Source organism: Gallus gallus, chromosome 11, assembly GCF_016699485.2.
Source record: "Gallus gallus isolate bGalGal1 chromosome 11, bGalGal1.mat.broiler.GRCg7b, whole genome shotgun sequence".
In the NCBI taxonomy this organism is placed as follows: domain Eukaryota; kingdom Metazoa; phylum Chordata; class Aves; order Galliformes; family Phasianidae; genus Gallus; species Gallus gallus.
Genome location: NC_052542.1, coordinates 13,358,969 through 13,380,470, shown reverse-complemented (window position 1 = coordinate 13,380,470; position 21,502 = coordinate 13,358,969). Strand labels below are relative to the sequence as shown.

The window sequence follows — 21,502 nt, the reverse complement described above, 5'->3', positions numbered from 1 at the left end:
GAAGGATAGTTTTACTACAATTCTTACCCTTTCTTGCTACTCATAGGAGTTAAGGCAGCTGGGTCCATTTGATTTCCTGCATCCTACATGACAGTTTTCGGTTACCCCTATCTTTAGCCCAGTATCCCAGCCCAGACTAAATCCCTTTGATTGTCAGCAGACAAACTCATGACAACCACAGCTAGACACTGGAAAAGCCTGATGGCATGCTGCACTGTGCAAAGCATCGTTTACACAACAGTGCTGAAAACAGCTGGCCCTTTTCCTACAGCAATGGTGTTATGTCTGTCTTCTGAAAAATATGTCTGACTTTCAATTAATGGCTTCACACTGAACTAAATAAAATCACGGCTCATCTTCAGTGTCTTCTTACAGTCCATGCATTCTGTTACAGTTCTCTTTTTCTTAGGTCCTCAGGCTTTGAGTTGGCAAAATCTGCATCCTCAGATATCATAACAAAATCATGTTTACAAATAAGGAAGATAATCGGGTCCCTTTAAAAATCAGGTTTATGGGAGCTAATCTAAATGTGAAGTTAACTCATTTTTAAAGCTGCAGGCTAAACTGTCATTAAAGCAAAAAATAAAGGCCCTTAGAGAGAAAGGAATGTTAAGAGGAAGGAACTGAGGCACTGGGTTACACAGAGATGTTTCTTGCCCAGCAAACTAGGAGGAGAGCTAACCATTTCATCTTCCATCTCACATAAACAAGCAGTTGATAATAAAATAAACACAGCAAAAGTGAATCTCAATATTGCAAATAGTTTTATGCTGAAGCACAATAAGGCTCTGAGGTTGTATAAGCTCCTTACAAACAGGCAAGTTAAGACTGCAATATTACACAAGATCATTTAAAGCCTCTAAAAACCTTTAAAATTTCTATCCTTTCACTAGCACTTTAATAAGGCAATTCCCAATATTTGACTTGTGAAATGGCCTAGAATATAACAGTTGCATCAGCAGCCCATAGCTAGGTTGTCTCTTATTGGTCCTCTGTGAATATTTTAAAGACCCTTTGTATTGTGATGAAAGCCGTACCTATTTCAAGGCTTATTTGCACAGAGGGAGTAGTTAAAAGTTTTGATTATTGGGTCCGCAGATGGTGGGGCTGATTCTAGGAGTAGCAGTCTATCTTCCCCATCCACAGCATCTGGAGACCACTGGCTCCACTGGCACCCTTTTTTTTTTTTTTTCCTGAATTAAGTCCTTTTCATCCGATAACAAATCTGTGACTCACATTGTTCATTTCAGGAATCCAGCTGGGTGTCACATCAGTTTTGTCCCCATCTTTAAATATATTCATGCCATCTGTCTTATGGTCTCAACTGGTAAAACAATTGCTTCCTAGGTTACTTACAATCAATTCCCAGTTGTTCTGAACAGCTTGAGATGTCTCACATCTTACTCATTGGCTTGTGGTAGAGACTAATAAATGATTTTTATAGGAAGATGATCAGTTTAGGATTCCCTTTACTGACATTTCAGATGCCAAGAAGTTCAGATTTTAGCTTGATATCTTTGCACTTTTTCCCCATATGGTTTTGGTTTCCCTTGCAAAGAAATGTGTTTCTCTCCATATGCCTCTTATCTTGAGCTTTCAGTGTCATCTTTAATTAGAAATTGAAAATCACTTGGTTTGATTTATATCAGTATTTGTCATTGCTGCTTTTGTCTTTCAGACAATCATATTCAGATGTTAATGTCAAATTAAAATTATTCTTTATAGGGTCATAAATATGAAATATGCAATTAAAACATTCCCATTAGGAAATAATAGAGTATGACAGACTGTTGTTCACGATGCTTCAGCAGCACATCCAGTCAGCACTGTCCTTGTGCGAGAGTGCTGTGAATCTGTTGTTCAGACCTTCAACCACAAAAAACTGAATTATATCTGTGGCTTCAGGTGTGACACAGTTCAAATTCTGAAACCAACAGAGTTATATTTGCTTTCAGCCCATGTGATTATGATGAAATTGTCAAAGTGAATGATGATGCATCACCCAAATGGAGAATGTGGGTGGTCCTTGCTGAAAGCTGTATATCAGGAGCAATCATGTCCTGTGACATCCATGCGAACAAATCCCAGGGTGAGAAAAGCTGCGTTCCATGGTAGGTACAGCTGCTTTCTTGTGGATATGAAAGGTTAACCATATGCAGGGAGAAAAACGTAGAACGTACAAAAGTAAAGTCCTGAATAAGCAGGCCAGCACTTGCTACATAGATCTGTAAGCAAAATCACTTCCTCCTATTCCATTTCCAAAGGAACATCAAATTCCAAATTATTCTTTTGGACTTGAAAGAAAACCATCCTCCATGAGAAGCAGCTCCATGCTAACCACTGGGTTCTAGTGACAATGGGTGGATCTTTGCCTTGATGACTCTGGAAAGAGCTGAGCTTTGTCTTTTTCCTTAAATGAAGAGAGCTTGAAAAAAGGTATAACTTAATGTAGGTAGCTTCTTTTTCATCCTGAATCTACAACCAGCATTTCTCTTTCACAAGGAACCTTCTACTGTAACTTAGCTGACCCTTTTTCTGTTATACATGAGCTCAGTAGTGTAAGAATTTCCAGCATTCGCTCATTACCTTACTCAGAAGTGGTAACGGCCTCAGGTAATCCATAAATAGTGCTAACAGCTACATGTGAAGAGCTGTACACAAAAGATTTCTACAATGAAATATCCAACAAGTTATTTGACTTATCCTGCAAATAAAGGATTAAATGCTGCATACTCCTGCACGCTATCTACTGGAATGATAACTTCGAACTATTCAAGCTAGTTATTTTCACACTCTCCAAGATCAGTTTTGTCATTATGAATTACTGCAGCCATCTATATGTTCAGAGCAAGAGAATATGTTCTTCTACCTCACATGTGACAATAGTAGTGAAAAGAGTACTTGAGGGCTCCTGGAGGAATATGGGAATGCCAGAATTTGAAAGGACTGATGGCACGAAGGACAGACTGGCCCTTAAAACTAAGGGAACAGATAAAATATTGATTTTAGCAAGCATCGAGGATTTTCTTGAATGCAGAGAAAAGAAAAAAACACATAAACTAAAGCTTATAGTGAAGTACTGCCTCCTCCATCTGTGAACAGCAGCAATTCAAGGTTTCTAGAAAAATAAATAAGATAAATAATTTCCAAAATGTTCAGGCCTCTATTCTAAGGGTGCTTTATTTCTGCAGAATATTTTTGATAATTCAAAACAGTTATAATGTGGAATTTATTCTTTTCTTGGCCAGCCTTTGAAGCTCTGCTTTTTATGACAAGGTGTTGGTTATCTTGGAAATTGTTTTTACCATCCAAGATACTACAGCTCTGTGCAGGGTTATGGAGACATTGACCATAAAGTAACAGTATCTGAAGCACTGCTTCTGAATACTGACCTGAGTAAAATCAGTCACATTTTTGGACAGCACACAGGTAGCTCGAGCCTTCATATTTTCTTCTATCCTAGGAGGTAAACTGGGAATAAATTAGGGTCTTTTATTGTGATACAAAAGAAACAACCTGCTACATGGGGCTTCATGGGTCAGTGCTTTGATGTCTGTGCCAGTAGAAATCTGAGATAAAATATATTTCTTAACTGCACAGGGAGAACAGTAAAGAATGTGAAAGCAGCTCAGAGGATAAGTAGAATAAAACATGATTAATTGAGATAGGTTTTCAGTAGACACAGCATTTATCTGCATGAATAAAATGGGAATGGTCTTGATTTTGCTTCCATCACAGTTCATGGCAAAGCAGCTGTGTTTGTAAAGGGAAGAAAGGAGTTAGCACCTACAGTGCATTTGCTGTAGCAGATTGGTGCAAATAGGGCATCTTCACATATTTTCACCCTGTAACATACCAACTCGGTAGGAGGGAGAGGTGGTAGAAAGACTGAAGGACTATATTCAGTAATTTGTCTGGCAAGACTTAAGAAAGGTCACTAAGATTGTGGAGTTGGAAAGTTTATCAAAAAGCAAATTAAAATGCAAAATATGGGGGAGTCATACTTCAATGTCACTACAAAAAGTCCAGTGAATATCAATCTAAATTAATTTTGGCCTCTTTAATCAAGCATCTCTTTATGAAATACAAACAAAGCCACATCAGTATGACATGTTATTAAAGAAGAAAAGAGATGTGCCCTAAACTTCTGGTGACAATTTACATAAATGTCATTTGAGGCAGCAAGGTTAGACCTCAGGGAGAACATTATAATATTGCAAAGAGCATCAGCAACTTCACTGCATGCAATCCATGAAACGAGGACTGGTGCCCAGGAACCTGAGGGTGCGGAAGGAGTGAGGCAGAAGAAGGCTAATCTGTTATCTCTGTAAATCTTAGAGAGTTTTTGGAGCATAAAATGAATGTAAACAAATCAGCAAAATAAAATGTACTGAGAAAAATATTTAGCGTCCTTTTTATTCTTAAAAGAAATATGATCCTTAACTCATTCAGAAATTCTAGCAAGTTTAGTAAAAGGTCTGTGTAACAAAAGTACAGTTATTTCATTTATTACATTACACTACTACTGTTACAGTCTTTGTACTACTGCAACTCCCAAGTCAGCAGATGAAAGTGGGACCCTGTAACGCCGCACGTGTTTGCTAGAGGGAAGTCACACTTGGTGTTTTATATTCTAAAGAGTTGGGAAATAGAAGGAGACTGATTCCCCAGGGATGTACTGAACATGGCTGGTTAAATCAGAGTTAAAGCTTGGGAAATACCATTCACAGCCAGTGACCTAGTCAGTACACAGCTCAGCTCTTGCACCCTATATGCCTCTGATATGTGCCATGGGTATTCTTCACAAAAAGGTCATCGGATCACGCTGAAATCTCAGTCATAGCCAATTTCTCTCATCAGGTCTCTAATGTGTGTTTTGCTTTCCTTCCCTCCAGCCTGTTTATCATTTATTCCCATTCTCCTATATAAAAAAATGAACAAAGACACTTTCTAAAGGCCATTTCACAGCTTTAGGGAGCTGTATTCAGGAGAGTAATGTGTGATCTAAGGCAAACTGAGGAGCATTATTTTCCTATCACCACCCCACAGATGATGGGGAGTGACAGATTATGTGTCAGTCACAGCACACTAGGCAAGGGGCCAGTCTGCCAGTAGTTCTGTCCTTTCTGGCTCCAGCCAAGGCATTGTTGAGAATGAAAGAATGGTTTATAAATAGCACACACTGAAGTCAGTCTATCATAGAGGCTGCAGATCAGCCTGGTCTTTATTCAGGCTGCTCAAGATGATGTCTGTGTGCTCATGTACACACAGGTGTTGCACACACAGCCTGTAAGGATCACATCCCAGAGCTACTCCCTTCCTAGCTGTCACCTTTATTTGCAAGAAAAATAAAACCTACTGTGAGCACATTTAACTTCATCTTCCTTCACTCCTTTTTATTTCCTCGTCTGATAGATTTCACGTTAATTCATACTTCCTTAGAAAGACCTAAAAAAAATAATTTTCAAGCATCCAACCTTTCCCTGAAAAACTGACAATGAAAAAAGAACATATCTTACCAGCAATCATGTTAACAGATGTCCCACAAAGTGTAATATGGAGAGTAGGTATTCAGTAACAGAAGTGAGCAAAATCTTCTGCCAAAACCGAACTGAATCAGTCTGGAAGAATCACAAATGGATCATTAAGTGCTTCCTAAATGTTCACACACAAAGCTATATGGATGTTTGAGACTTTCTGCTTACACTATGAAATTATATCTATCTCTTTGATCAAGCCTGAATGTCCTCAGTCTGCTGAGAAAATTTCTGAGCAGGCTCAGAGGCAGACAGTGGACACATGACATTTTAATGCCGTCCTCTTACTATTTAACCTATGGCAAATCCTAAAAGATTACCACTTGCCCAGGATTTTGTGGAGTCTAAGACTCTCTGTCCTGTAACTGAACTCAGATACCAAAAAATGTCTCCTTTGCCTAGTGGCAAGAAGGACTGGTATGGAGCCAGCTGTGTCAGATGCACAGCAACACTACCCGCTGTAGATGACTCTGGAGTTGCAGTGGCATGGTGGTTCTCAACAAAAGGCTTTGACAAGGGACTGATTTTCTAATGTATACCTCTACCTGGTATATTTTTAAATAATCTCATTTTAATGAACTTTTTGCATTAGCCACTGAATTTGTTCTTGGTGCTGCCAATAGAAGTGAAGATGAATAAGGATATTTGTTTCAAAAGAGGAATCCTAAGCTGCAATAACATTTTATTGCCAAAAGCTAAAACAGAACAGATTGGAATTAAAGCTGTATCCACATTTTTTTTTAAACTATCATTAAATATCATTTATTGTGTTTTAATCTTATGCACTGAATATCATTATTCCTGATATATTGACTAAGAATAAAAACTGACAAGTCACTTAGCAGCTGAAAGCGTAAGATGAAGAAGAATGAATTATGTACGTGCTTTGGACATATCTTGAATCAATTCAGTATGAGTTTAAATAGGGACTCATACCTACCAAAATCTGAATACCATCTGAATTTTTCAGGCATGTACTTTCTGACTGTTCTGCATCATTCTCATACATAAATCAGTGATTGCCTAGTGTGTTAATAACTGTAAAACAACAGAATTACACTACAGCTCTTCTGCGAGACTGCATACATTGTTTGTGGAGTTACTCCTGTAGAAGAGGGAGACAGAAGAAAGAGAGAGGTGTAGATAGATAGGAAGAAAGACCATAGATCTGTAAGTTTACAGTATGTTTGTCCTATCGTTTACGTTCATAAAAATCACACAAACAGATACCAGTTCTTGTCATGAGAAGCATACACATTCATACAGTGGCTGCTTTGTGATGCAAAGGTTCATACGTTATCTTCCTTACAGGATTAATTTACCCTTTAGAAAAACTACGCATTGCAGTCAAAACTAGTTTCTAGTATCTGACTCATAGGCTTTTCAAACATAATTGAGTATCTGAACACTACACTGCTACCTGCATCTTAAAAACATCCTGAGTGGAAAACACATCTGGTTCTCCTCCAGTATTGCTGAATTCCTATTTCTTTGTGGAGCTTTTGCATTAAATGTATGTCTGGCTCTGGAAATATTTCCTACTGAAAGTAGTACACAGACATACTCAGGACAGCTGCCATGAGCTCACATTACCTCCATTGCCTCTTGCTTTCTGTCCGTGTAGGTAATGCTGAACTCCTGGCAGGCACCAGAAGAATGGCGACAAGCAGTTCTTTGTGTAGCAGCTGAAAATAGAGGTGTTTTAAAAGAGATCCTAAGTGTTATTTATAGATCATGTCTGTTACTGTCTACATAGACAGAAGCTGCTGATTTCAAAAGTCCTCCAATATGGAAAAATAAGGATTGCGCTGCCAATTTAAGTTCAGATTGCACATGGCTGAACAGCAAACTGAAGAGGGAGGAATGGGAAGCTTTGCCCAAGGGTAGCAGGATACCATATGAGTTTGTTGTTAATTCTCTCCTAGGAGGTTTTCAAAGCAATTAAAAGACTAGGTAAGCTTTTACTCATGAAAAATCATCCTCAGCTAACGAAAATTGACACAGTTCATTAACTTGAACAGTGAGACATTGATATACATGGATGAGTATATGGCTTGACAGCTACATTGAAAGCATTGACAGGAAAACCAGGAACTATATTAACAAGAACAACTATGACTGAGAATATTAGGCCCAAACTTAATCAGTATCAGAATTTTAAAGCTTTTGTGCCCTGGAGTATTTAAATCATGCATTATATTATTTCACTAACCTCTTTTAAAAAAACAATTTGATTAGTATTGCTTTTGTGGCCACTCTTCTAACACTGCCACTCCAGCCAAAGGAGGAACATATTAATTTTGGCCCTGATCCTTCCCTGTGACAACTGAAAATATAACACAAATTCTGTTGTGGTTTTTTTTTTTTTTTTTTTTTTTCACCAATAACTATTATTGGTACAACAATGAGCTAGCTATTGAACCTGAATCTTGACACAAGATTAATACTGCAGGCTATTAGGCGCTGCTAAACTTGCAGCAGGAATTTCTTGTAGTCAGCCCACTCTGTTCCTTTATCCCTCCCAGTGGAGAAAGTACAGAACCTACCCTACCATCAACTGGAAGCTGCAGGGATGAACGTGGCTCTCGAAAAGAGTAAGAAATCAGTGAAGACTGGCTTTTTGTCAAAATCATTGAGTGCTAGGCTTCTCTGAACTTTTGAAAAACCCACCAAGACCCCAGCAACACTACTTGGAGGCTGAATACATTTCAAAATATTCCTTTAATGCTTTATACTCCCTTAAACCTACAACATAAAGGACCATATTATCAAAGATTAAAACAAATACCTTTCGTCCTAGTGCCTTCTGAGTGAAGCTCTTCTTAGACATAGCATAAAGATTGGGAAAGCAAAGAAATGGAAGCTATACTGCTTATCTCTGTAGTGCATATGAATAGCAATACTAAGGTAATACAAATATTGCTTGGCCAGATCCTGTTTTGATATTCCAGTGGTGCATATAGTTCAAAAACAATATCTTTAACACTGAATACTCTAAGTAATTATTTACTGTAAAAGATATTAAATCCATATGATTTTTCCTTTCATTTTCAGTGATTGAGTCTGGAAGCTCTTATTTAGGTAAGCTTCTGCAGAAATCCACAAGGCTTACCTGAGTAAAGAGCTCAGGAACCAGTCCTGTATATGCACATAAATTACTTTGGGAATTGCAAGATTGTAATGTAAGAAAAAAAAGAGCCCATAATGCATGCAGGCTTCTGACAGTTTTTGCAAACATCAAGGAATATGACACCTACCCTTAATATGTTTCTGCTCTGATTATGAATCCCCAACTGCACTGAGTCCATCTTTGCATATGCCAGATGAATCATTTTTCCAACCTGAGCTGTCTGGTATTTCTCTGAGTGGATGAAGATCTTGTTAAAAATGAAATATAGAGTAATGGGTACTTATAATTTAAATGAATCACTGCATACAAAGTAATTTCTTTAAACTATCTGCCTGGTAAATCTTGAATCACCAGCATGACACATTTGAAATTTTAAAAATTTGAATATATATTATTTAAATAGCAGTACCATTAATTGACATTCAACAGAGAACAATTCGTTGTTTAAGGACAAATCCCAAGATAACTGTGCAACAAAAGCTTCTCAAGTCAAGAGAAGCTATACTGGCAGATGGAGAAGAGGTTATGAAGGTCTCATTCTTTTCTCTTAGACAGGTCAACCTAATGTTTACCTTCATCAAATTACAAGGAAGAACATTCACACATGGAGGAAAACGTTACCTACCTCATTATCTACAGATTCTTTACTAGAAAAGCTACAAAAGGTTTTGAAAGGTAAGATATGCAGTTGCCCGAAGAATCAAGATTACATGTATATGTGCTGTTTACAGAAGCTGGAAAAATGCACAGCATTAGCTTTACCCAGTTTCTCCTGAACCGGGTCAATGTTACACCTCCCTCCACATGTGGCCTGATGTATTTGGAACTGATGGAAATCTTTACTTTTTACTGTACAGTTAAGATTTTGATGTAAAGTTTTCTGATGTAAAGAACATCACAGGCTTTTTAACAGTAATACTTAGCTTAATCTCAGTGGCGTATTTGAAAACAGTGAACTTAAGTAGGCATATATTTGGTATAACTGGCATCAAAACCAATTTTGAAATTATTTGGGTTGCTTTATGTCAAGAGGTGGAAGCTCACTGATTTCAAACAGCTTTGAATAAAGATCTAAAATTCTCTGTTGTAGGAGAGTGGCTCACAGGGAGCAAGGATATTGTGAGCTCGAGTGCTATGTGCACAGCCCAGGCTATGAGACCTTGAAGCTGTCAAAGCAGGAAGAAAAACTGAGGCTCCACTTAAGACAAGGGGGGAGCTAGCCTGGGAAGAGATCAAGACAGTGGACTGCGAAGAACAGTAAAAAAAAAAGCCGTGTGATGATTAATGCTGGACCAATAGCTACATGAGCAAGATGCATGATTTCTGTATGTTAACCAATCATAAGTTGCAGTGTGTACCCTGTATTTCTGTGTAAGTATGAGCTGATTCAGGCAATAAATCGGAGTTTCCACCATTACTTCTGTGAAGATGCGTGGATTCATTCAGGCCACCTTCCTTTACTCTGTCTCACTTAATTTCGGATTTGTATAAGGAGAGAAGCCCGAGATGCTTCCACTGAAGTAAATGGAGCTAGACTTGTGGAGAATCAAGGTAGATTCAGAACAGGCATTACTAAACTCCATTTTGGCAAAGCTAGTGTAAGAGGGTTCAAAATCAGATTCCTGTTATGGTCATTCTGGAAAAGCGTTTTCCTTTCATTTGTTTAGTAAGTGTTTTAATAGAAGAAAAGTGCTTTATAGGCAACATTCATATTACCAAAACCAATTGGATTTACAATTTCTTTTTATTACCACTAAAGGAGCACTAATTCAAGTTCCGGGTGCAATGTAATGCTATGAAACAACAATAATCTTGTTTTTATAGTCCTACACATATAGAACAGCTTAGGCTTTCTTCTATTACATAGTGCCCAAGTGGCATTATACTTGGTAAATACAGCTGACAGTCATAATTTATTTTTCTTTTATTTTCATGCTTATAAAACCAAGCCCTTTTGTTCAACATTAAGGCTAACTCTTCAGGTTAAGCAAAACTCCTACATTTTTAATGTACTTCAGCCAAAAAGCCATTGCTGTATAATCCAGCTTTCTCAGGCTCAATTAGAATTCCCAGAAATATAGTAAACATAACAGGTGGAATGACTAAAACATATAATGCTTTAATAATATTTTGGTTTGCCCAGTTCACTGTTTGGCTTGTTTACGTGTAATGCCCATCTTTTTATTGACTTTTTTGGCCTTTAAATCAGCCCTTTAAAGACTGCGCTAATTCAATCACTGAGTACAAAGCCAGCTAAGTCAGTTCAGCTATGACTTTGCTGAAATAAACTACTAAATTTCATAGGGAAATAATACTCTGGTTCCAAACAACCTGCTGCAAAAACAGCAGTATTAGAACAAAAGAATTAAAACCAGCAAATTAATAAATACCAAGTTGGACACTGGGTTACACGTTGAGTAGGCAAAGCCTCCTGTCAGCCCATCCAACTCAAGAAATGTGCTTAGAAATGAAAGCTCTCTAAGTAGCCAGTATACAACCCAGCTTGTAAAAGCCCACCTGGAAAGCAGTACGGACACACGTGCAGCTCCTGAACAGACCTGACCCCTAGAATCTCCTCTGCAAGACTACACAAGTCTTACCAGGAAGTTTTTGGGACCCATCTGAAGAATGTACACTCTCTCTAACCTTTTCAGCTATGAAACATGGAATATTTTGTAGTTTGACTGGCTGATTAGGGTTTCACAAGGAAGATGATATAAGCAAATCAGAAAGTGCCACTATGACCATCTGTCAGGAAGCTATCATCAGGGAAATTGCAACACCAAAGCTGTTGGTGAGCTTTCTGTCCCTTTGTAAAGGATCATTAGACGTGACTGTGTCTTCAGAGGTGATTTTACGACAGAGGAATATCACTGATGAGCATGCATTGATGTTTACCCTGGCAGGCGGCTAGGCACCACACAGTGGTTTGCTCACTCCCCCCCTTCCCAGTGGGAGGGGGGAGAGAACTGGGGGGAAAAAAAAAAAAAAAAGTAGAACTTGGGGGTTGAGATAAAACTATTTACAAAGATAAAGGAAAAGGATAATAGTTAGGACAATATATATACGTCTGTATGTGAATGTATATAACAAATACGTAAGTAATTAATTGCTCACCATCGCCAACCAGTGCCCAGCCAGCACTCAGAGCAGCGGAAGAGAATAGAGGTGAACTCCCATCCCCTTCAAAACTCCTTCCATGTGACATCATACAGTATGAAATATCCCTTTGGCCTGTTTAAGTCAGCTGTTCTAATTCTGTTCCCTCCCAGCTCCTTGGGCCCTATGCTGAAAATGGCCTTGGCTCTGTATAATGCAGCTTAGCAGCAACAAACTTAACAGCACATCAGCATGTTATCAACACTCTGAAGCAAACTACTCCATCCAGACCTGATGAAGATAGTGTTTCTACCACATCCTGCATTTGACACGTGTCTTCAAATAGAAATACAGGAATGAATCCCACTCCATTTGGTTGGTACAATTTGTATTTAACATCTGCCTTTGATTTCCTGGCTTTATATAGTCACTCCCATGGCTCCTATTATCTAGCCCAGGCATACCACTAAGTTACAACTGGCAAGGTGGGAAAGGTATGATTGAGGATAGTGGCAGAAAGCCACGACAAGTACAAACTACCTAATCGTTAAACAAAGAGAGCAGCTGACAATCTTTTGTACATGTTTACATGTGTATTTTGCCATTAAATATGATACAATGTTTGTCAGAGGAATGCAAAGAATGTATGAGCAATGCACCACTGCTTTCTTTTAAAGTGTGTGCTTGGGGTAAATTTCTGAAAGACAATAGGTGAATGTCACTGCTGAGAAATTGCTGCCTTTGTTCACAGCTGTGTAATTTCCAAGCTGATAGATTGTCTACACGTAGACGGAACAAATGCATTGTCCTAAAAACCTGAACTTTTTTTTTTGTTTCCCTTTATAATTATTTACTTTTTTTTTTTTTTTTTCCCCCATCTGGAAATGAACATATTCCATCAGTGTAGCAACCTCAGAGTGCAAATGTAACTTCTCAGAGTCCCCATTAGGTCACTTTTGTCTACCACCCTTATCCAGAATATACATTTTTTCAATGGTGTTAATAAAATTGACAGCTGGAACATTTCCTCAAATTGCATAGTGAGCCATTTTTGTGTATAACATTTATTTAGTGTATTCTTCGGTTCACTTTTTATCCTTTAAAATAGAAATGAAATTAACATTGCTACATGCTACAAAGTACAGCACTTTCTTAGGTGAGCACCATTATTCCTGGGGACCTGTTGTAATACTCTGAACAGTTCAGTTGGTATTTGCTAGAGGTATAAGATGCTGGCTGAAACTAGTAACAGATGGGAAGAACTTGGAAATGTGAAGTTTAGAAAATGACACAACAGCAAATAATGGAAAGAGCAGTAAGGACCTGGAGACAATTTTCAAGTGTTTCCCCTCCCCAGCATATTTTTGTACATAACAGAAATTTTTAACAGTGGTAAAATTACAAGCATAGCTTCAAAAGTTCAGGTTGAGAGACAGTGACTGAAGTCATACATGTGAGATATTGGCCAGATGCTACTCCCAGCATTACATGTCTGAGCACACCACTGATTCCATTAGAGTGACTAAACTTGTGACTAAACAACTACATCAGCTGCCCTATTTCTAATTAAACTTTCATTAAGAGAATGTTATGGATTTTATGGACATACAATGAAAGCTGGAGGTGGTCCGCAGTAAATAATTTTCCACATAGCTCATTAACATACTGTATATCATTTTGATAATCTATAAAATGCTTTCTGTATTTTTCATTCTGAGCTCATTTATAACCCAAGGAATTATATAACCTACAAAGATTATGTACTGCTATACCATAGTTTTATATATGCACTAGGATGGTGGCCGTCTAATCTTCCTGAACTCTTTAAGCCAGCACCAAAAACATATAGTTAATGAACTTTTGAATTTCTTTAGTTTAAAAAATAAATATGCTTAGTGAGGAATTTGCTAGTTTACATCTGAGTTGATAATTGTTATTCTATAGTTTTTTAATTAACAGTAAAATAAATTTTCTAGAAGATTAAAAAGAATATTTGGAAGGAGTTATATCTTGTCTATATTCCATCTCTCTTCACTGATCAAAAAGCTGTTCTTGAGTAAGAAAGAAAGAATTTTAAGAAATTCTGTTTCTTTGTACTTAATAACATTTTCTCTTCTTAGAAGCAGGCTTTTCTGGGAAAATAATTAATATAACATACAACACACTTTGTTATTCCAGAAGAAATCCCAGTCAGAATTTATGCTTTGTGTTTTCTTATATAGTTTTTTCTTTTTTTTCCTAGGAATAGCTGTGTTACAAATGCTGTATTAACAAAGATCATTTTTAAAATATGCTACTAAGTGTTTCAGTGTACATTTTGATCAAGGAAAGAATTTGGCCAGCCATGAGTAGGTTAACCAATTAACTTGCACAAAGCAACAAATGTGACAGCAGGTACTTGCACTCAGCTGTAATTATACCTATTGTGACATAATACTGTTGGAATTTTGTGCCCTAATTGCAGATGTTAGGTATCTGGCAGGTCAGACTCTCAGTGGAAGAAAAATTAGTACCATGGAATAAAGAGAATATTCTTAAAGCAGCTTATTGTAGTCCTGTATGCAGTAATCTGGGAAACAGTGTTGTCCCAAATAATTGTGGTTGCAGAAGTCATTCAGCAACCTTGTCTTATAATGCCTAGGAGTAGATCTATGGTTTGGCTCTGCCTTAAGCACTGGCTTTAGTGTAAGAGACAAAGACGACCAATTTCTGGACTGCTAGTAGTACTTCATCCAAAAAAAAAAACACCTCAAGCAAAAATCATGAAATGTCTCTTCACAAGCTACACATCACTTGTCTGCTATTAAAGTAAGCTATGTCTCCACCTTGCCTTGGGTGACTTTTGCTAAAAATAATATACATGTCCTGCCTTATAGTACTGAAAGGATGACCAGGTTAAAAGTCTGAATAATCTGTACTCAGACCGAAGAATCTCCTTTCTTAGAAGAAACTCTGGGATAAATTCTCTTTGCAAAGCTAAATATTTCAATCTAGTCCTTATCATTTAAAGAATAAAATATACAGTCTGTTCCTCACCACCACTTCCTTAGGCAAATGCACGTGAAGGGAGAGCCTGGAGTGCCTTGTGAATATGAAGAATGGTGTAGCACTGAAAGAGGTAGGTCAGATGGTACAAAACATAATAAATAAAAGAGACAAAGACTGACAGGTGATGTACACGAGGGTAATGTCCATACTATACTCCTCTTAAAAGGTCTTCCTATTGCTCTATGTCTCCTAAGAAGTAATGGTAGGCTTTTGTATCTGCTAGTTGTGCTATAGTTTGGGAACTAAAATAAGAAAAAATGCCACTTTATTTGTAGTTTTTCAAAAAGAATTAACTTATTCAAATTGGCAATATAACTAATGAAATAAGAAATGAGAGACAGCATCAGCACTAGCAGAGTTCTAACTCTGATTTATTGCTCATTCTTCAAAGGGGATTGATTCATTTTATCCCACTGTGATGCTCACCACCATTTTACTTCCTTGAAAATGGATGTGTTGATCTAAATATCACCCATCAGAAACAAAGTAATTAGCATCTCTTAGATAGAACTCTAGTATCTCATGGCTACAATACTCCAGCCCAAAGCAATTTACTAAGATGATGAATCTCTATGTAATCCTAAAAAAAAATAAATGATAACTCGGTATCAATCATGCAACTTGTAGGGGTGTGGTTATTATGAAATACACATATTTACAGGGAGCACTCAGCTGCTGTATAGCAAAATACCCAAGGATATTATTGTCTCATGATAATCACATCCCATGCTGGGTTTTAGTGCTTATAATTCTCACTTTCCTGTTAGAAAGACCATCTTCTATTAAGCTTTTTATATTATCAACTAGCATAGACAGTAACGGAGCCTTACTGCTTGTATTCAAAGTAATTACTAGGTGAGTTCAATTATTGGTTTAGAAATCAATTATTTAGAAAAATTTCTCATTTTAGTGCTTTCCTAAAATGCTCATTTTTTTATTACTTATTTGTGTGTACAGCAGAGCAAACTCCCAAAATCCACCTACCAAATTTATATGCTATGCAAATACATTTAGAGAAAGTAATAGGAATGTGTTTGAAAATTATTGTTTTAACAAATACATCCTAATAGTTAGAACTAGAAAAACAAATTTTAAAATGTTCTCTTGCTGTGGCATCTGTTGAGGAACAAGTTCTACTAGCTACTTATCCTGCTTCCATAGTTTATGTAGCAGTTCAAGTCATAAGGGAAAAGAATCACCGCCTTTAACATCCTTCACAATGAAGAAATGTAGATGGGTTGTGACTGATGTCTTGGAATCTGAAAATGACAGACTAGGTCCTGAACTCAGCTTTGGCGATGTGATGCGATGGTACTTTATTACTGGCAGGTATTACTATTCAGAATCCCACAGGTGGCAGCAGGGAGACTGTTTCAATGTTTAGGACTCATATTTTGAGGCACCTCTTAGTTGCTGACATAGTTCTGGAAACAATACAACATAGCTGAAATGTTCATAAACTATTCTGACCAGATAGGACAAAAATCATTATAACAAGGATAATTAGGTGCTGTAACAGGAGTCAGATAAGACTGTGGGAGTATCCACAGGGTGTTTTCCAACAGTTCTGGTCTGAATTTAGAGGCTGGAGCTAAAGTTCTCCTACAGTCCCTCCCAAACAGCCTCTTCCCTTCATTCTCCGAGATGAAGATGAGGCACCACCAAGAGACACTCTGCAGAGGAGCTCCCAACTTTGGGAAGAACAAGGTTTGGGATTTTAGCTCTGCTTTCAATCTTTTTCAGAATAAGAGGATACAAACCAAGTAAGTAATAGCCTACCCACCCCTGAAGCAGAAAAAGCTGATAAAGAACAAGTAAATGAATAGTAAAGCCCCAGGGTTACAATTCTGAGAGATGTACTGTTTGAACTACACTCAGTTTTCTGGGAGCTGAATGATTATAAAATGATAAAACTGCAAGTTTTTAATATGTTTATAGTTATTTTGTATGTAAAAGACTCAGCTCAATGCCACAGGCAAATTGCACAACCCCTTCAGAAAACAGCATAGCCTTGCATGATATAATCTGTTCTTGAGAAGGAGGCATTTTTGCAGTTTAAGTACTATATTCAGACTGTAGTAATACCAGCCTACCTTAGACAGATGAGAATAGCACACAGATCTGGTATTTGTTTTGGGAACTTGCAGTAGCAAAAAGAATGGTGCCACTACCCAAAACAGAAATTCTGGACAAAGATATTTATGCAGACTCAAAATCAAAATCTCGAATTCAAATCTATAAGATTCCTTTTTCACTTATCTCTTGGTTGCACTACATCACCTGCTGGTTGCATGTTACTACTCTCCATTTACAATCATCAAAGTGAGATAATTTTGCTACACTGTCAGGCTTTTAGTTAATTTGAACAAATTGTGACAGTTGTCACTAATGATGAGGATGTTGACGCCTAGATTCACATGCTGCGGATTTACTGAACAAGTCAATATCAGGGTACAATATTAATTAAAGTAGAACTGCATGAAGGAAATCTGCTCCACTTGTATTCAGCATTTACGTATGGCAAATGTTCTCATCATCCTATTTTTATCATACGGCAAGCGAACAGGGAACAACTCAGAAAGCACAAGAGCTGTGACAAGAATGGCATTTTCATTTTTCTAAAGATTTTGTAATTTCAAAACTGTTTTTATGCCCATCAGACAGTAAATCCTATCACTTCAAAATTCTCCATGAAAGAAGATTCCAACCATAACAAACAAAAATACTGTCTCAAGTCAGCTACTGACAGATTTTATTTCAACAAAAATCAAAATGTTTCATTTGGCTGCAACTATACTTTAACATAGAATACAAAATAGGAATACTTTTTAAACAAGACCCTTTTACAAGGAAAAATTTAATTTATAAGGAAAAATTAAAATATTTTGTTAGAAAATATAAAAGCAGGATAAATCAGAAAGTGATTTACCAACACATGATTCATAGAACCATAGAATCAACAACTTTAAAAGTCTTTCAAAGCATTCAGGTACGATGAAAATGTACTTTCCAATAAAATTTCAAAAACATTTTTCAATGACCAATCAAAAAATCTCAGGAGAAACTTTCAGATCAGTTAGTTCCTGATATACGCCTCTTGGAAATCAGAGGCAAAAGCCCCTTTTAGATTTACTGCCAAACATCTGGTTTCAACTCAGACTGCTTCCAGCATAATCCTGGCTAAGATTACAAGAGACAGCACAGCTGATTGGAGCCATCCCTGGTGATGAGGACTAACAGAACCTAAAGGCTTCCAGCTACTTCCCCTTGTTAAGGTTCTTTATGCCTCCCTCTCCTCTGCAGGGTACTGCACTTCACTATCCAGGAACACTTTCAAAGGAACAAACCCATTACCTCCTCTTTCTATGGCTGGAAGAACAGTTTCCATTCACCTAAACTTACTTGGTCTACAAGGAAGTAAAGATGACTGAAGTCTCTTTAGCATCATCTTGACATGAATATTCTTAGGAAAATCAGTGATTTTGTTATTACATATGTGAATACTTGAGTTCAACTACTGCTTGAGTAATCACTTGAGTATAGCATTACTTCTCCTTAAAACTGTAGTACAGTAAAACAAAAATATGCTAGCATTCTGTACTTTTTCCCTTCTGTCCTTTAATATATGATATCTTTGTTCTGCTAGCACATATATTTGGAAAGGAATGTATTCCCACTTAGCAGGTCAGACATCAATACACTCTCCAGTGTAAATTGGGAAATGCTCCAATGAGCTTCATGAGTTTGCACGAATAAACTGCTCGTGTCTTTGCATTCCTAATTAGTGCACAGGACCAAATGTTGAGACTCTTAGAAGTTAATAACAATCACTTATTTGAACAAGGACACAGCATGACTAGATACATTTTTCACAGACTTCTGCAAGAAGATATAAAAGTCAAAGAAGGCAATACAGGCAATGGAAGGATACTCCCACACATTAAAAAAATGCTTGAATTTGGCAAATATTTCTAAAGTTTATGCTCAATGCACATAGCAAGAAAATTATATTCATCAAGCTGCTTATTATTTTTTACATGTAACAGCTATATCACAACTGCTTTTGCCTTATTTTGAGAAGAGCAATTTCTCATTGACCTTAGACTTGTGAAAATCAGGTGGAATTAGGTATAGTATGTCAAAAAGGAACACCTGTTTAGTAACATAAACATATTTAAATATCAACCTTTCCCTCTGATTGGTTTTAGTAAGAGCAACTACTGATTAGAAACAGAAATTTGAAACCATGACCTTCCACGACAGCAGTTAATGTGTGGTGCCATTAAATTCTGTTATTGGATCATCTCATTAAGAGAAAAGGGCAGTTTTCAGTAACTAATTTTTTTTTCAAATCAGCATGACTTGTACTGTTCTGAACAAATCTAAAGTAAGTAAAATTTCTGTCCTGAATCTATGCTTGCACAGAAGGCTACAGTCAACATCTATATAACACATAAAAATAAGACATCAAGAACATCTCTCATTAAGAGTAGTTGTGTTTTTCTTTTATAAGTGTTTTGAGTAAGAAGGGGTTCTTTTGTGCCACAACTCTCCCTTATGTACTCGACAAGATATTCAGAATACAAGTAAGATTGCTAATATACGTAATGTCTGATAAGAGAAAGTCTGCTTTTTCATTTGTTAAGCTTTTCTTAAGGCAAACACGTGTGCACCAATATCACAACTGTTTACATTCTTAAATTTTCTGATAAAGTTCAAACTTGGAGCAAACATTTTTCACATGTAGGAAACATACAACTGGGATTTTGAAAATCATAATCTTGTCATAGCAGATTATTAAATGATCAAAGTAATAAAAATATGAATTGGGGTTTAAACTTTTATGAAAAAGCAGTTATATTGTAGGATCAGACTTTTTAATAGACTGCAGGCATTAAACAGGCCTTGTATTAGGCTTTGAAATTAATGAGTCACTGTATAACATTCCAGTCTTCATAGATTGATAAGATTAATGCTTGCTTATATAGCAAATTCAATGGCTCATTTAATTTCATATGAATGTTTAAAGTTAAATTGCTTTTGGATTAAGTCTAAACTCATTATTCATTTTCAAGTCTGAAGGAACTTTCATTTTTCTTTCATTTTACTTAATCAAGTGCATCATCATTAAGTAAAGGCTATGAACTTAGATAGCTGAGAAATAAGGAAGTTTATTAATTTGGTTTAAAAAAGATCTATTTGTTAAATTTAATTCAATGACCATTTTACTTTCAATAAGAAGTTAGAAAAAATAGTGACTGCAAGTTATTTAGTTTTCCCATAATAATATGAGAGGGAGAAAGTGTAAGTACTTTTGGGCAATATGGTTGCAGCATATTAATCTCTCTGAGTTCAGAAGGCACTCACACTGTTAAATGTATTTTTGTATTCACATCTCTCTTTTGCATTTTGAAAGACTGATCTCCTCTCATTGCTACACAGTAAGATTTTTGCTAACACTTGGCTCACAATGCATATAAAACGATTGATTTCTGTGGATATACATCAGTTTACTTCAGGTATAGATGAGTCCACATTGCTCACCTGTTTAGAGGGGTATTATCAGCTGGGCTCAAATATTGCATTTAACTCCGGGGTTGTGAGTGCCAAGCAGAAATTACAGTACCCCTTTCAAATGGGAAAAGACGCATTAACTTATCAACAGAAGTCATGCATCAGTTTCCACTGCCATTCTACACATAGTGCAGTCTATTACCATACACATTCACTCTCATCACAGAATTAGACATTGTGCACTAATTACAAGCTCCATAATAAATATCTTTTAAAAAACACTCACACATCCTCTTAATATGTAAACCACAATGCCTTGGATAAGGAGCATGACTGAGGGACCACAAAACCCCTCTCTGGGATTTACCTGGGACTATCAGAGTTTAAGAGTGTTACCTAATGAATTATTCAAAATGAATTAATAGCTTGGGAGAGTCCTTCACCTCTCTGACACAACTTCATTTTCCTTAGATAAGGTTTCTCGGCAGTCAGCCACTGGCAAACAATTTTGTTTTCACCTTTCAGAGTGCGTGCAACTACTTGCACCATAGACAGTGAAAAAAATATTTCCTTGCAAAACAATAATAATTTCACCTAACTGCAACACAATTTATAGATGGATCTCAGGGGGCTTTGCTCTACTGGTGCAATTACCACCATTACAGACAATAACCTGAGCAAGTCCAAAACCCTGGGCAGATCCAAGAGCTGCTGTATCCAATCGAGCACTCTGTTCTTTAGGTAACATTGTTCATTTTCTCTGAAATGATGCACAGCAATCCATAAAGAAATGGGACAACATTTTAAGTTGTTCATTGTATATAAAAAGTACTTTTAAATGAGCAGACATATTCTACTTTGTATTATATTTATCTGCTCTTTTCCCCAAATAACACCTTAGGAAACACCTGTGGAAAGATTTGCCTATTCTACTGCTGCATTTTGTTTATTTATGGATTTATTTAGTTCACAAGAGAAACCTACTTTTTTTCATAATTGACTCTGCATAATGTGTCTAATGCCATGATGTCATACTGTTTGCAAATGGTGTGAATCTGTACGCAAAGACATACACCCTACAAAGAACTTACTATGAATATGCGACTTACTATAAACAGTAAGCATGGTGAATAGAAACACGATACGTAATGCTTTTTATGATACTTGAATTAGT

General features: G+C 36.8%; 1 long non-coding RNA gene across 2 annotated transcripts in view; it reads right to left on the bottom strand.

Moving 5' to 3' along the window:
* The window catches only part of LOC121111691, a 282,447-nt gene that overhangs the window by 106,236 nt on the left and 154,709 nt on the right, over nucleotides 1-21,502 (bottom strand). The window contains exon 3 of one of the 2 annotated variants that reach the window (XR_006931191.1): nucleotides 5,520-5,621. The exons of the other annotated variant lie outside the window; for it this stretch is intronic. This is a non-coding gene — a long non-coding RNA (uncharacterized LOC121111691). The remainder of the gene's footprint in view (nucleotides 1-5,519; nucleotides 5,622-21,502) is intronic. 2 annotated transcript variants of the gene reach the window in all.